We start from the raw sequence: 16,482 nt of genomic DNA, 5'->3' as shown, positions 1-16,482 counted from the left end.
GGTTTTTCTGTGACCAGTATTTTTTTTTATTTCTTTAAGTCTTTGCTTTACCCATATTATCTATCTCAGATCATTCATATATATATATATATATATATATATATATATATATATATATATATATATATATATATATATATATATATATATATATATATATATATATATACATATATATATTTTATGTAAAGCACATTTGTAGCAACAAGTCAGGAACATGTTCAGTGACTGGGGGTTAATATTTAACCCTTTGAAACCTGAGCAGTTTGGCTTGAAAGAAGGCAATGGACAAGAAATCACTTAAAAAGTAGTAAGGAAATAATTCAAAGTTTTAAGACAATTACCTGAAACTTGAAAGAATGAAAAGAGAAGCAAACCAGCAAAAAGGAAATGGCTGTTAAAAACTGAAAATGACCCAATTTTGAACACATTTCTTAATATTTTATTTGAAAATTGAGTTTCATAATTTTATATTGACTCTCTCACGTGCGCGCGCATTTTTTTGTCACCTTTTACAGATTTTATCTTAATTATGTTTTTTGTTGTTGTTTTTTTTTCAGTTTGCAATTTGCAGGACATTCCAAGTTGCTGGTTGTCTTTATTTTCCAATTTGCTTACATTTGTGAAAGTGTCTCTGAGCGCAGCAGTAGAAAACTGATGTCAATCCAGGTTTCAAAGAATTAAAGAGCCCAAGATGGAAAACCTTATTTGTTCTATTTTACCTTAAGTCCAAAATTACCAGGGTCCATCCAATACATTTGGTAGACCATGCTAATTGGGCCTTAGACATTTGGTTTTGTTTGATAAACTGACCAAACAGAAATATGTTGTGCATGATCATTTGGTATATTTACTGCTTGTCAGTTTATTTTTACACTAGCAGTTTAAACAATGCAGGCTGTTTCATTCTGTAGATTTCTACATTTATCTTCGCTGGTGGACAGTGCACAGTTTAAGTGCATATGTTTCAGCAGAATGAAACACATTGGCATTAATATTAATTGACCCTGACAGGGCATTTTGCTTGGTAAGCGCTGTGGAAAGTCAAACTGTCTATTGTTAGCTGAGGCAGGAAGTAGTGGGTGGCTGCTGAGGGTCACTGTGTGGACACATGAACAAAGCTAAGGGTCCTTAGCTAGAGAGACCACGGCACCATTTTAAAGACAGGAAACACAAAGATGGCTGAAGTCAACATTAAACATTCACATCCAGTCACTGTCTTTGAGTAGTGTCGCCTTTCTGGATTGTCAGCTGGGTTTAGTCTCTGCAGAAGCGTGAAGGTTTCTGTATCTGAAGGCTCCTCGCCCTCGTCATCTTAGGATGTCACTCTCAGTAACATGTTCCAGAGCCCTGACTGTCCTTGAGGAGGTGGGGTCCGATAAATGTTCATTCAGCTTTCCTGTAATTTACCAGAATTGTTCCAGTTAGACAAGAAGGACAGTCTCACTTGCACTCTCAGTACGCAGGTTTCAATTAACCCTCGACTTGCGCAAATGCGAAAATAAATTACGCCTAATGGAAACACATTCCAGAAAAAACTTCCATTCATCACAAAAAACTTTTTACGCTTGCATGAGATGGTATTTCAGGTGATTTCAAAAAGTCACATGTCGCAAAACTGCAATAAAAAAAATAACTTTTTTTGGCTTTTACAGGTCACATGATGTACAGCAAAGAGTCAAAGAGTCGCTACAAGAGGAACTCATCAAAAGTTGAGCGGATTATCCCAGAAGTTGTGAATCCACAATTCCTCTGTGAAATCGTGGACTATCACCTTCCAGAAATCACTCGTATGTGGACCCTCCCACGTAGTAGGGGCTCGCCTTTCCATCATCGCTTGTATAACATGCCAACACATTCTCACTCCGAACTTATTACATGCCAACGTACGGTCAGTGACCTTCAGACTCAACTTATGACGTTTTAGGTATCCTTGCGAAGCCAAGCTATGTTGTGCCAGGTTGCTGCTACAGATATGCATGTGGTGGGATGACGTCATGCCGGGATGACACAGCCCCTTGACATGATGTCAAAACATGTGGTTAGATGAAGCGACATTATCCCACAACAGCGCAAACTGTCATGATGGTTAGGATTAGGCGCCAGAATCACAAATGGTTAAGTTACAAAACACACACACACACTCCCGACTCCCACACAAAAGTCAATTGTTTGTGTGACCCATCCACCCCCTGCCCTCTATAAGCGCACTCGCGCTCCTTACATGGTTACTCCACCCGTTCTCACTCCAAACTCAGAATGTCAAAACTTGACATGGCGGGGATACCTAAAATGTCATAGGCTGACATGGACAGTCACTGCCCAACCGTCACCATGTGACAACTTCACACCTACATGGCCTTGGATTAGAAATAATGACAGCTAGTGGCTACAATAAAGCTGCTAATGTTTTGAACATCCATTACCATGCTTCTTGAAATGTTATCTCCAGAGTAGAAGTCACAGAATATCACTCAGTGGAAACCCAGGCATCTCACAACTGTGGTTTATCTACATTTCAAAAATATCGCTCAGGTTTCACACAAATCTGTAATGGAAACCGCCTAGAGTTAAGACAGTAGTGTAAGTCAAAATCCAAAACCATATTTCATAGATCAACCTTTCATAACCTTTAAATGTCTAAATCAACCCACAATCTCTGTTACCAGTGGACACCTGTTTTACTTTAAATAATGCCTCAGTTTGGTCTCAGAAGGTTTAGAGAACTGGGCTCTGTAGAGGTTAAATCCTGTATTCATTATTGTAAGGTCAGACTGAGGTGCATTTAAAGTTAGAAATGGCTCAACAAGTTTACTTAACAGGCTGTTTGTTGGTGCAGAAGAGGGTTTTGATGATATGGAGTTTCTGGCACTACTTCTATTCAACCTTTTTATTTCATCCAACCAAACTGTCTGTTCAGTAATCAGGATGGATTGATCAGATTTGTGTAGTTAATATTTGTAGGGCATTTGTGCATTGATCCTTTGAAGTGTTCAAACCTTTGAACCCTGAGCACATTAGTTTATTATTATTTTTATTTATTTTAAATGGGTAAAAAGCAACAAACATATTGGCAAAACTATCCTGCAAAATGCAAGAAATAAGTTGTTTTAGAATTTAAAGACAGCTGGAGAAAAAATTCCACAGAACTAAACTTCTAATTATCATTACTATAAATTTAAAATTATTATACAGAGTATTTTTAAGAGGGTTTTTTAGGCCTTTTTCAAATTTTCCTGTTTGTTTGTTTGTTTGTTTGTTTGTTTGTTTGTTTGTTTGTTTTGCTTATTTTAAGAAACTTCCCTTGTACTTTTTATGTTATTTTTTTTTGTTAAATGTTTTTTTTATATTTTTAAACACTTTTTCCTTGTTCACTCTCTTTTTTCTTTTTCATTCTTTTTTCACTTTCTTCAAATTTTCAGGATATTTTCTTGTACTTTTCACTGTTTCTTTCACTGTGATTTCTTCTTTTGTTGCTCATTGGCTTCTTCAGATGTTTTTGAATGAAATCAAGCAAACTTGCTCAGGTTTCAAAAAAATTAGTAAGACCACCTTGTCAGATTTTAAAGTGTGTGGATCTGCAGGTGATACTGTTTGTTAACTGTGGTTTGATTGTACGTGTGTGGTCTTGTCACCTATGTTCTCTTGAAAGTCCAAAGACAAAATTCTCTAATCTGATCTGATTTGATCATGCTAACGACAGCTCTGTCAGAGCTAGGACGCTCACTTCAGCTGTGCAGTTTCATCTTTCATTCATCAAATCTGACCTTTTCCATACAACCTTCATTGGAAGAATAAAAATGTAATGCTACTTCCCACTATGTTGCAGAAATATGCTAAAGGTCATTTTGCTGTTATCCTGAAACAGAGGACAGACTCAAATTGCCTTCTGACTAGTGATATTTAAATTGACATTTTCCAACAATTTGTTCCATTATGTTATAATGAAAAGTTGAATACTTTGAAACTTAGATCAATAATACATCACTGTTCTTGTGTGGCATTCAGATGCCTTCCACAAGTATTTAAAACATTTAACCGTGAGCAGTTGGTTTAAAAATGTTTTTGATTTTTTGTGAAAATGTGGGGGAAAAAAAGCAATGAACATCTTGGCAAGAATTGTCCTCCAAATTGCAAGAAATTAGTCATTAAAGAATTTCATCACTGATGATGTGTCCCAGCGCATCCAGGGATGTATCTACACACCTTTCAACTGACTCGTCCAGTGACTCCCAGGAAAAGAATGGGTGACGACCAGGAAAGTTTGGTGACAACTGGAGAGACAGTGGACAGCACGGAGAGATGGCAACCCGGGGCAGGAAGAGTGCCCCCAAGCTACAGATCATCCCATGGATAAATACCCCCAACAGCTGAGCACCCCAACAGGATGGACTTAATGATGATGACCTTGGAAAACGGACTATCAACCATGAAAAGCAGATGCATCTGTGGAAAGGTCTGCAAGATTGACTGAGGCCTGAAAGTCCATCAGAGCCGGATGAAATGCTTAGTGAAGGAGACTGCAGCACAGCGCAGAGAACCAACGCCTGGTGAGACGCAGGAGGCGCCCTGTCCAGAGACAACCCACAGAGCCCAGAAACTCCAAGTGCCCAGCACTCCTACTCCTAGCAGAGAAGTCCAGAACCATCAGATCAAGTGGCCTCAAGCAAAGCAGCACAGTCTGTGGTAACAGTTTGATAAGGATACATCTAGCATTATCAATGCAACAAGGGGAGGTGTTGAAGGCTGACTCAAGAACCTGACCACTGTCATTACAAGCTTTGGGGCTGAGAGGTTTGGCGTCAAGGAGCAAGTCCAGCAAGCCCGCTCACACCAACAACCGTAGGGCAGATAAGATCCACTACCTGCAGAAAGAACTGTGGATGTTGGCAAAGACGTTCAAGGCAGCAACAGAGGAGGAGAAGCCACCTCTTGCTGAGCTCCGACAAACCATCCGGAAGTCTCTCAAGACCCTGCATAGAGCTGAATGGCACAGGAGATGGAGGATTGAGAGCCAACAAGTGAAGTTCCTTTTTAGCCAACCCATTTGGTTTCACAAAGCAACTTTTAGGGCAGGAACGAAGTGGGTGGCTCAGAGTGCACCCAGGAGGAAGTAGACAACTTCCTGTACAACACCCTCAGTGACCCACACAGAGAGCAAGAGCTTGGATCACAGAGAGCTCTCCTGGACATGCCAGCCCCTCTAGTTGAGTTTAACACCTCAGATCCCACTTGGAAGGAAGTCCAGGAGGTGGTAACAGTGCCAGCTCTGCTCCAGGTCCTAGTCAGGTACCCTATAAGGTGTACAAGCGCTGCCCAAACATTCTCAGAATCCTCTGGAAGTTGCTGTGAGTGATTTGGTGAAGGGGGCCATCACAGATCAGTGGAGACAGGCGGAGGGAGTCTGGATACCTAAGGAAGAGAACTCAACCAGGCTGGAGCAGTTCCGATCCATCTCACTCCTCAGTGTGGAGGGAAAGGTCTTCTTTAGCATCCTTGCTAGGAAAATGACAGACTTTCTCCTAAAGAGCAAGTACATTGACACCATAGTACAGAAAGGTGGCATTCCTGGAGTCCTAGGGTGCCTGGAACACACCGGGGTGGTCACCTAGCTAATCAGGGAGGCACGTGAGGAGAAGGGAGATCTGGCAGTGCTTTGCCTGGACCTAGCCAATGCATATGGGTCGATCCCCCACAAGCTGGTGGAAACTACTCTGAACCGACACCACATACCCTGCAAGATCAAGAACCTCATCCTGAACTACTATGGGGATTTCAGGTTGAGTGACATCAGGGAGTATAACATCCAACTGGCACCGGCTCGAGAAAGGGATCATAACTGGCTGTACAATCTCAGTTATCTTGTTTGCCCTTGCCATGAGTATGCTGGTGAAGGCAGCTGAGACGGAGTGTAGAGGCCCCCTGTCAAAGTCTGGAATTCGATAGTCCCCCATCTGTGCCATTATGAATGACCTGACGGTTACCACCACATCAGTCCCAGGATGCAGGTGGATCCTTCAGGGCCTGGAAAAGCTCATATGCTGGGCTAGGATGAGTTTTAAACCAACAAAATCCAGGTCCATGGTCCTGAAGAGAGGGCAAGTTGTGGACAAGTTTCGCTTGTCTGTGGACGGCGTGTCAATACCATCCATCACTGGGAAAACAATCATTAGCACAGGGTTTTCAACTGCAGCCTCAGAGACACAGCTTCAGTCCAAGCTACTGTCAAGAAGCTCGAAGCCTGGTTGTCTGCACTAGACAAGTCTGGCCTACCTGGCAGGTTCAAGGCATGGTTATACCAACATGGCATCCTGACCCATGTACTGTGGCTGTTGCTGGTCTATGAGGTGACTATGTCCATTGTAGAGACCCTGGAGAGAAAGATCAGCTCCTACTCCGAAGATGGCTGGGTCTTCCACGCAGTCTCACAAGTGCTGCTCTGTACGGCAGGAGCAACAAACTCCAGCTTCCCTTCAACAGTGCGTAAGAGGAATTCAGGGTTTCCCGCACAAGGAGGCAGAGCCACAGCGGATCAAGTTCATCATCCAAGTTGTATATGATGTGCCACCCAGTCCATCTAACCTGCATGTCTGTTGAAAGAGTGACCTTCCAACATTTCCCTGTCTGTCCAGGAAGGTACACATTAGAGCACATCCTGAGCAGCTGCCCAGCAGCCCTCAGCAAAGGACGCTACCGTTGGCACCATGACCAGGTACTAAAGACAGACATCTCTACTGCAGTGGCCAACAACAAACATATCCACATCCAGAAGACAATACCTTTTGTGAAAGCTGGAGAAAAGCCACAACCACAGCAAACATCAGCAGCCAGCCTACTCTCGTCAGCATCAGACTGGGAACTTCGAGTTGACTTGGGCAGGCAGCTCAAGTTCCCAGAGCATATAACACCGACCTCCTTGAGACCAGACGTGGTGCTTACATCTGTTTCCTCTAAGCAAGTCCTCGTATTGGAGCTAACATTTCCCTAGGAGGACCGCATGGAGGAGGCTAATGAACACAAGCGGCTCAAGTATCACAAACTCACAGAGGAATGCCAGAGGACAGGTTGGAAAACCCGCTGCGAGCCAATAGAGGTGGGATGTCGAGGCTTGCTGCCCGCTCCCTCAGCAAGATCTTCACCCTGCTTAGCATCACAGGAGCTGCAAAAAAGAGAGCCATCAGGTCCACCACAGAGGCTGCAGAGAGAACCTGATCTGGAGCAAAAGGTCAGAGAAGTGAGCCAACGCTGTTGGGACACAAGTCAGGGTCTTATCACCCCTGGTTGGGTCACCTGAGGGAGGGAGTTTGATGTTGAAAGACCCGAAACACCCGATGATCTCATGATACATCACTGAAGATGTGTCCCAGCGCATCCACGGATTTATCTACACACCAAAAACAGCTAGGGAGCAATTTCCAGAAAACTACACTTCTAATCCTCATAATTAAAAATTGAAAATTATTTTACAGAGTAATTTTATTTATATGCAGTTTCTTTTTTTCAGGTCATTTCCCTATTGTTGTTTTTTTTTGTTTAACTTTCCTGTTTGATTGGGTTTTTTGTTGTTGTTTTGTTTGTTTTCAGATATTTTTTTTTTTTGTGCTTTTATTTATTTATTTATTTTTAATATTTCCTTGCCAATTTCTGGGTCATTTCTTCTTAAGTGGCTCTTTGCCTTTGTCCCATGTTTTTGAAAGCACTCAAGCCAATTTGCCCTGGCTTTAGGGTTATAAGGGTTTATATTAAGTGTATTTCCTTAATTTCTTGACACTTCTCTTAGATAGGCTATCCAATAAAAGACATAAAGTGCCCTAAATATATAATAAAAGACATAAACACAATAATTACAATACCTCCACAGGCTCAAGGGAACTTCCCATCAGACATTTCTACTAAAATATATTCTTATGTCCTACATTTTCTTATTGACTGACTGAGATGCTGAAAATGTAAAGTGGTCATGGCGATGAAGTTGTAAATGGGTAAGACCCTGGCCCCACGGTGTTTTCTGGCAACAGTTAGTCATGTGACACATGCACTGATGTTGACACAAAAGCAAACATATGATAAAAGACAAAGCCGGTGATATTTCAAAATAAGACAGAACTTTCTTTAACCCCAGAGAAATTGCAGTGCGGCAAAAGCAAACTGGGAGAAAATAAAAAATAAATAATAATAAGGGGGCAAATACAAAGGAAATATGATAAATGCAATACCAAAAACAGGTTCCCAGTACAGATTATAAATATACACAGGTTAACAGCAAAGATACTGCTGGGTTAAAAATAGAAGTACATAACATGACATCAGACATACAGGTAAGTGTGCACAGTGCCCCCTGTTGGTGGCCTGAGGACTGTCTCATTTTCTACAATCAAAAACTGAGGACATCAGAAAGATTTAATAGTTAGTGTTTGAGAGGCCATGTGTCATGGTTTTAGGTTTTGTGTTTTAGTATGAACTTTGTTTTGGGGTTTTCTGTTTCAGTTCCATGTTTCTGTTTTCTGGTTATTCTTGTTCTGTTATCTCTTTTGTTTTGTTATTTTCACTCCTCGTGTGGTTTTACTTCCTGTTTCTGTGTTTCCCTGGTTATTTGCACCTTTGTTTTATCAGTCTGGTCTGTCCCTCCCTGTTAGTCTTCCCTGCACACCTGTTCTGTTTTAGTCTCGTTTGCTCCTCCCTTGTGTCCCATGCCTCATTTTCATTTCATTTTCATGCCTCATTGGCCAATCCCTGTTCCCTCCTGTTCCCTGTGTCCACCTTCCCCAGCTGTGTGTCTTTGTCTTAATTAGTTTCCCATGTGTATAAATAGCTCTGGTTTGTTTGTTTGATTTTTTATATTCATATTTTATTTGTTTTCTTTTGGAACCTGTTTGTTTTTGGACTCAAAATCAGCATTATACACTCACTTTTGGTTTGCACATTCGTCTGCCTGTTTGTTTTGCATTTGGGCCTCAATCTTCCATACTGACACTGTGAGGTCTTCTGCAGCAGTGTGGTTTGCTTATGCCGTATTCTGTGTACAGCAGGGATGTCCAAACCTTTTTGAATGGGGGCCAGATAAGATGATGTGAAAAACTGAGGGACCAGTTCCTTCTCACATTATATGGATTACTAAAGATTTAGAAAGAAAGAGTTAGTTTTTTTTTTTTTTTATTATTATTTGGGTTTTTTTTTCTTTAAAGCTTTATTTTGATGCTGTTTGTGCATTCTGGGACCTTACATTCAAAATATGAAAAAAACAACAAAATCCCAGTGCAAATAAATGTATTGTCATCATGAATTAGAAAATGGATGGGGCACCTGGCACCCTACAGGCTGAAAGTTAAGTATCACTGGTTTATTTAATTAATATAATTCCTATTTATATAAGAAATTTGACCCTTTAAAACCTGGAACAGCATCAGTTTTCTTATGTTGTGTTAAGATGCCATTCACATGCATTTAAACCCTTGAAACCTGGGTTTAGGTTTGTTGTCTTTTAAAAATATAGCTAAAAAGGCAAAATAAAACTTGGCTAGAGATGTCCTAAGTAGTTACAAGAAAATAGGTAAAGAAATTGGACAGCAAAGTGGTTTTAAAAGAGAGAGAGAGACAGAGAGAAATTCTAAGATACTAAAAAAAAAGGGGGAAAAATATCCAGAATACTATATTAATTATTGTTTTATTTTTATAATGAAAAATGTAATGTATTAATTTTATCAATATTAGTCTTATTTGTCCTATTCTTATATTATTATTATTATTTGATATTATTATTATTTAATATATTTTATTTTTGTTCAGGCTTTTTTTTTTAACCTTTTTCTGTTTGTTACATTTTTCTTTTCTTTTCTTTTTTTCAGGTAATTTTCTTGTAACTTGCATCTTCTTTCAATGTTTGTGAAAGAAATCAAGCCACTTTGCTCCGGTTTTGAACGGTTAACTTAATGAATATCAATTTTAAATACGATAATGTTTTGTCAGTAATCAGTCATTGCTACACTTTTTCAAAATTCATAACTTTTATGATATGAACTGGTAACAAATGATGGAAGCTGCAGGAACTTTATATCAGTTTTAATGCAAAAATGAAGGGAACCCATGCCCCTGTCAGTGGCCCCGCCTCTAGAGAAACTTGCCCAGCACATCTCTGCCATGAGATTGTTTGCTCAGCAGAAGGTGCATACTGGGTGATAGGTTCTATCTATCAATCTGTTTAACCCCTAACCTCCCAGAGTCGCTTCAAGGCCCTCCATAAGCCTATATCTGCTCACCCGACTGTTAGGGAGCACAGGGCAAAAACAAGCCAGGCCGGCAGGAGCAGGAGGCCCCCACTGATTTGGGCCCTCTGTCACCGGGGCTAAGAAATATGGCCTATCTGCTGTTTGTCTCTGGCACGATTTTGTTTTGCAAGTGTGCTGTGGCTACAGGTCAGCGGAGCCCGAGAATCAGACAAGCTCTGTCTCTGTCTCCCAGATATATTTGTAAAATAAATAAAGGGGTAGGGCTAAGGCCTGCCTCGTGTTTTGACTTCATCATTTATATTTTGTTCATTTTGTACCCCCACACGACAACCATTTTCTGCTGGAGTGGCAGGATCTTTGTGGATAAGAGGAGATAGTGCTGCAATCACTCTGGGCGAAAGCTTCAGGAGGATGAGTTTCTCTGCTGAGCACAATTAGAATTTATAATTTGATTCTGCAATGATCAGCTGCTTTCTCTTTAGTGACCAATAACATTACATGGGCTGGTTCTCTTGAAAAGGGAAAGTACCTGACAAATATACATACACACACACACACACACACACACACATATATATATATATATATATATTACATTTTTTAAATAATTTTCTCTGTCTCTCTCCTCTCTTTTTAAATAATTTTCTTTCTTCTTCTCAGGTCATTTTTCTTGTCACCTTGTATTATTTCTTTGTAAATTTTGGGACATTTCTGCACTCAACTTTTGAAGAGTTATGTGATGCAAGAACACCTCTTGTAGCGCCTGTTGCATTATGCCCAATTTGATACAGAGCTAACTGATATGGCATTCTGTTAGTCTCCAAGACACCTACTGATGAGCAGAAGTGTGTGGAATATGTAAATCAACATGATACATTTTGTGTGCAATAAGCACAGGTTGTTTGTGGCTATTTTACAACAGTCTGATGCTGGTTGCCCAAAATGTAACCAGCTGATGTGCCATACATAATTATGACTTGACAGTGCGCAGCGTTACTCCAGTCAGAGACTGCAGATGTAACAGATAGCTGCTGCCAAAAACAGCCCAAATTCGGTTGGATCACACAATCTCTCACAGAAATGGTTCATCTTTATCCATCACTGTCTCAATGATAAAAATGTACCCTGAGATTAAATTAAAAGTAAATAAAAAATCAGTGTCCATCACACGACCTCCTCTGATAGAAAATCCACACTGAATGCAGTCATCAGCTGCGAAAACAGACATATAAAAGCTTAAATCACATCCCCCGTAAGGTTCATATGTGGACAAGGTTGTTGTAACTTAATCTATTCTGCTTTCCACAGACATCATAAAAACGGAAAAATCTGATTCTTTACTTAAAGCTGAAAAAACCCCAATTCAGGTAAAAAATCCAAATAAAAAGTTTCTCAACACTGTTTTCTACAATGAATATCTCTGACATCACAAAAACATTTTTTATATTTTAGAATTAAATCTCAAGTACTAAAATACAAAGAAAGCACAGAGTTTTATTTACCGTGGCACATTACTTAAGTTGGCAGAGTTTTCCTGTGTTTCTTAGCAAATGCATTGTTTGTAATTAAGGGGACTAACGCATGTGAGAAATGCATGTCCTCCCTCAGAAAACATCTGCAAATTAGATTTTAATGAAATATTTTAAACCATGCTTTTTTTCATCTCTGTTTGCTCTCTAGCAGTTCTCTTCTTCACAGCCTTTTGTTGTTGATGCATTGCCATGTTTGTAATGCATCATTGTCACCAGCTGTTGATCAGTGGAATGTCACAGAACTCCATAGGATATATCTTTAAAACACCTTTAGGAAATAAAAGAAGATATTTGCATTTAGAGCTCCCAAGCCATTGAAGTTAACTCATGACAAACCTATTGAGTAACAACTCTATATAAGGGAAAATTAAACAGTAGTCGAGTTGGGTTGATTTCTGGTTTGCCCGTCCGGTCTGGTGTACAAGTTGAAACCAGTTTGATTCATTCAGACCAGCAAAGTCGTAGTCACTGTGTTAAATCCGACTGAAATTGCGTCACTTATAAGACAAGTCAAGTCAATTTTATTTAGAAGCCCATTACCACAAAACACATTTTGCCTCAGAGGGCTTTACAAGACACGATATTGTTGTGTATATGTTATGTGCAAATATTGTGGTTGTTGATAAGAGTCCCATGCGTATAAAAGCAATATGACAGTGTGATTAATATACTATTATGGTTGTAAATGTGTCGAAAAGGTCATGTTTCATTGTGTGTGTGTGTGTGTGTGTGTGTGTGTGTGCGCGCGCACTGGGTGGGGCAATATGACAACAGCTTGGATTTGAAGCAGACCAAAAACCTGCTGCAGGTGTGTGAGCTGAACTTTCGTTCAACCCTTGTTTACTATTTACTCCTGTCGCTCGCTTTGAAAGCACCACAGCTAAGGAGGACTGGCTGGTTCATGAAAATTAAAGTAGGAATTATTTAAACAAAACCTACTTTTCTCACTACAAACACCTAAATACACTGTCAGCTGGTTGGAGGGAGATTGTTGGGATGCTTAAAGTTTCTGCTGTGATAAATGACCATTGCTAAAAACAGCTGCTTGCTGTTTGCTGTTTTCAGTAAGTATCACAATATAAAACGTGTGCTTTCTGCTTTAAAAATGAACTTTACAAACATAGGAAGATAGCAAGTTGGCCACTCACTCATTATTTAAGTGTTTATGACTTCTATCTGATGAGCATAGCTGATAGCTATGTGGTTTATTTACACGCCTTAACAGTAAATATTTCATGGATTCAATGCAAACAGAGAGCTCCAGTTTTACATGATTCTTTATGTTAGACAATCATGTTCCCTTGGGACACAAGTGTCATTATGTTCCACTCAGGAGCAGCTGCTGAGTCAAGTGGGTTACCTGGTAAAATTCTGCAAACCGGTCCAGTCCAGTGTTAAAAGATAATGTTTTGCTCCTACCAGAGAAAGATTTCGGTGAGCAGTATGACTTTCACAGAGCTAGCTTCTCAGCTTTGTCAGTTTGTGTCCATTCAGTGCAAACTCCAGTTTATCGGTTTTGACCTTCGAGTGAAGCATCATCCTGTTAGAGCTGCAGTGTAGACAGGATACTTCTCAGTATTGTCCCGAGGCTTTTTTGAATTTGCTAAGCATGACTTTAAAATATTAAATATATGACCTCCAAGGCTGATTTATGCTTCCGCACAGAAAAAAAAAAAGTTATGTGAGGTATTGTTACACTATAGCTATTCTTCCGTTCATCAACAGAGCAGTCACTGTTTTTGAACAACTCATCCATGAAATCAGGGTGCATTAGCCTTTCTGGCTTTCCCAATCATTTTGACACTAACAGTGTTCCATATAAATCACCTCATATAATTTAAAATATTACCAAATACCAATGATCCCATAATTGGCCTTACCAGTGAAAAGATTTTCAAATATTCAAGAAATTCCTGACTTCAACTATGAACATTACACAGTCACAACCTTTATATTTAAGTAATTGGTTGATGTATACCACAGAGGAGAGCTGTGTGAGCATGTGAGAGCGTGAGGGCATCATGTTCTACAATAAGAAAAGAAGAATAGTGAGATTTTGTCCTAAACAGTCTGCATTCAGTGTCCTCATGTCTGTCCTTGACCAAGCCAGGGCGCAAGCACAACAAACCACTTAGAAAAGGGAAATTAAATAGAATGACGACAATAGCATGGAGAGAAAGCAGACATGGCAGGGGTTTTCCTCAGTGTCATCCTAGAAGGTCAAAACAACAAAACCTAATCTATCTCTCTGATCCCTATAACACACAGCTTTTTCAAATTTACTCAACAAAATTATTCAGTCAACTGACCTGCACAGCATTGCACTGCACTGAGTGATGGATTGTTTGGAGGGGATAATAAATCATTGCTGTTAACTTGTCTTATTGACTCATGCCCCCTACTGGTATATTTTAATCACTGACTAACATGGTGGTTCCTTCCTATAAATGAACTCGAAGTAAGTTCCAGAAGTAGGTTCCACTCAATAACAGTAGACACATATAGTAGAAAATAAGTAAGCAAAGTGATATTTTCAGAGAAGCATAAATTAATTATACTGTTTCTCAAGAGACCTTCATCTTATACAAGTGAAAAATAACAAGCAATTTGACACAATTTAGAATGACGTACATTCTGAAAGTGCAACGGAACAACTATATGCACACCCAAACCATCGGCTGTGTGATAAGACTTTCTTCCAGATGTTGAAACTGGCTGCAGGAATTTGACGGTTAATCAGGTTCATCTCTGGTTGCAGTTGCGGTGAGGGCTCTGTGTCAAACCCAGAGAACCTTCAGTATGATGTCCCCCATCTCCACCTATACATGAGCATTATGCAGCCCATCCTACTGTACCTTTCAACCTGCCTTTTGAACATGTTATCAGTAACTAACAGGGCAAAACTCTCACGCATAATTAACGCCACTGCCAACTCTCCTATCACCCAACCTAACAGAGTTAAACATATGAGCCATTGTACACATTACTACTTCAACATAAAAGGAATAGAACTCTGCCCCGCAATACCAAAGTGCAGTATCTGCAAATTCCAAACTGAGAAAAACAGCTTTTTGTGTTTTTCGTTTGCCAAATGTAAGCATCGAATTATATTTAACTACTATGTGCATGACTGATTACGTGAGAGTGTAGAGAATCTCAAGCATACTATCGTTTGACCCTCAGGCTGACCTTAGCAACTTTATGGCTAAAACTGCACTCTGCCTCGGTTTCACAGTGCATTTTTGCAAATACTGCACAACCAAAAACCCCAATATCTCCATTAAATGAAGCAGTAGAACAACAAAACTTTAACAGATTAAAGAGCAGATACTGCAGTTCCAGTTAGTGCATAAAGGTGTATTCTACAAAAAGAACAGATACTGTACTTTGCCTTTGTACGGCAGAACTTACCCACTCAGACATCACCTCACCCTACCTCCCTCATGTACAAAGCACTGAGGTACCCACTTTGGAAAGAGCGTGATCCCCATGGCCATAGCTGCCTGAAACTCAGGGCTCCTGCGGATCCTTAAAGTCTTAAAAGGCATTGAATTCATATATTTAAATATGGACTTGAATTAATATTTGGAAAGTCTTAAAACTATTTTCATATATTTATATGAAAATAGTTGAAATAGTATATAGTCCATGTGTTCTACTCTAAAAAGGATTGTTATGTTAGCAGTTAACATAGATCATCAATTTTTTTCTTTTCAAAAGTCATGTTTTATACTACATGGTTAGTGTGTGCCGTTGTATAGCTTATATGGTGTTGTCTATTGAGGTATTGTGTGCTGTTGTATTTGCTGGGGGAAAAAAAATACAAAATCTTACTGTATACAGTATCTATCAACTGTCTTCATATATTGTTTTTGCAGTGAGTAAAGAAAAATCAAATGTACTTAATATGGTATGCTAACAGGAAGTGATGCAATTTGAGCGCCTATGATTTTCAGTCAAACTGTTAATGTGGAACTTCACAAATGCATCAGCAAGAGTTTAATATATATTTTTTGTTTGTTTTCTGGGGTGTTCATAAGGTCATTTCACAATCATCAACATTTAACACTACATTTTTATATGACTTGCTGCCACAATAAACACTGTGGAGGAATAATTTACAAAGACAGTATATTCAAAAATCAAATTTACTTTCCAGTTCATGGATGTATTAAGAAGATCTGGATACAGCATGGACATGGGGCCCCGTTTATTCCTATGAGAGCTGCTCAGAAGCACATGAGGCAAAAAGAGCTCTATTTCCACGGTATAAAAGTACCCGAACCTTCCACATTACCGGGCCCATGAGGCACACTAGAGACTTATGGCGGCCGAGAGCTGGTGATCCAAAAGCCTTCCAAGAAGCAGCCTCCCCCATCAGAAACAGAGGACGAGGTAATCCAAGGACAGTCCATCACTGCCACTGCAGTCCTACAATTTCATCGCCCTTGAGGACAACTTCTGCATCCCACCACCTCCAACACATTTAGCTTAGTTTAGTTAGCCAGTCGAAGTGTCTCCACCCTCCAGCAAGTTCCACAGACGGCCAGCCTTTATTGTAAAATGTTGGAAAAACACCAGAAGATAAAGGGCTTCCATCAAATAGATCAAACAAAAAGCAAACTCGTCTAAGCTCCCATGTTAGCATATAGAGGCAATGGGTTTTTTCCATTGGATTTTGGAATATTGCAGAAAATAAACTCTGTGGCAAACCAAAGATTTTG

At 39.7% G+C, this 16,482-nt stretch overlaps 1 pseudogene; it reads left to right on the top strand.

Moving 5' to 3' along the window:
• The first annotated feature begins 4,498 nt into the window (after positions 1-4,498).
• On the top strand, positions 4,499-7,212 carry LOC121944084 (uncharacterized; annotated as a pseudogene).
• Positions 7,213-16,482: the final 9,270 nt, after the last annotated feature.

Source organism: Plectropomus leopardus, chromosome 4 (assembly GCF_026936395.1).
Source record: "Plectropomus leopardus strain MGB_pleo_1.0 chromosome 4, ASM2693639v1, whole genome shotgun sequence".
NCBI lineage: Eukaryota > Metazoa > Chordata > Actinopteri > Perciformes > Serranidae > Plectropomus > Plectropomus leopardus.
Note: the sequence above shows the minus strand (reverse complement) of the source record. Positions and strands in the feature narration are given on the sequence as shown.